Raw genomic sequence first — 1,291 nt, 5'->3', positions numbered from 1 at the left:
CTTTCTCTCTCTCACTCTCTCTCAGGTTGGCCACACCCACCCCTCTAACACTTTTTCCTGGTCACCCTTATCACCTGCACACACCTTGCAGTCAGTATTGTATTTGCTACGTGCATGTATTTGTGTGTCACTGTTCACATTTCTTTGCGTGTGTGTCATGTTTCCAGACAGCTGTCTGTGTCTGTACACTTGACAGACTTACTAAGTCTAAGTGGAGGGGTAACATCTTGCACCCATGATGCATATTATATCGTATCTTGTGATGATCAAGGTGCAATGTCAAAACCAAAGAACCTCCATCCAAACAACTTACGCACTTTAATCTATAGTATAGAAATAAAACAGTTGTTTTCTTGTGTCAACTTAGAAAGAGAAATTGAAGTAACAAAGGGTAAAATGTAAAGAAAACTGAAAAAAAAAAACTGAAAACGCAGAGAAATAATATTATATCCTGCTTCAGAGATTTTATTTTATTTTTTTGGTTATTTTCTAGATAAAAAGTATAAAGTAAATAAGTACCTTATAGTTGCAACAGTGTTCAGTGGTTATGTTACCATGTTTCATGTTCCTGCTGGGAAGATATTAAAGGAACAGGCTGTACTTATCACTTTGATTTGAGCTGAAAGGTGTGACACCGGCTCTGGTGTGTGTGTGGACAGACAGTACTGGTGTTAAATAATCATGACTTTTCACCTGCTGGCTCCACCCTCTTTCTTTTTAAAAGTCAAGCTGGTGTGTTAACACACCCACAGACACTTAGAGCACTATGCTCAGGTTTCACCATAGCCACCATATTTGTCTTTATCCATCTAGATCTAACATGTTTTCACCAAAGGAATGTATTTAAAGCTTCACTGGTGCATATAATTGCAGCTTTTGTGTCATTGTAGTGAGCTAGTGGTTAAAAATATAATCCATCGTACAAAGGCTACCGATTTCATGATCACAGCAGCCAGTGTGTTTTAGCTATCTGTTCTGTTTTCCTTTAGGAAAACACTGAAACTTCGGTGATGGCTGTGGTTTGAAACATTAGCTAAATCTGTTTTGATCCTCTCACTGTATTGTTATGTTAACTTCTTCTTTTTTTGGTTTAAGCCTCCATAGGATTTATCGCAGAAAAACAGAGATACATATGTGATAAATCCTATATTCTTGGATTTTGTGCACAATGTTTGGATATGATTTTGTATTTTGTTTTTTTTTTTGTCTTACTTGAATGCTATAAATCAGGGGTGTCAAACTCATTTCGCATCGTGGGCCACATACGGCCTAGGGAGATGTCAAATGGGCC

The sequence above is a fragment of the Morone saxatilis genome, unplaced genomic scaffold (assembly GCF_004916995.1).
Source record: "Morone saxatilis isolate NCDOM2014 unplaced genomic scaffold, NCSU_SB_2.0 Contig9, whole genome shotgun sequence".
Lineage (NCBI taxonomy): Eukaryota > Metazoa > Chordata > Actinopteri > Moronidae > Morone > Morone saxatilis.
This window is presented reverse-complemented; position numbering follows the sequence as displayed.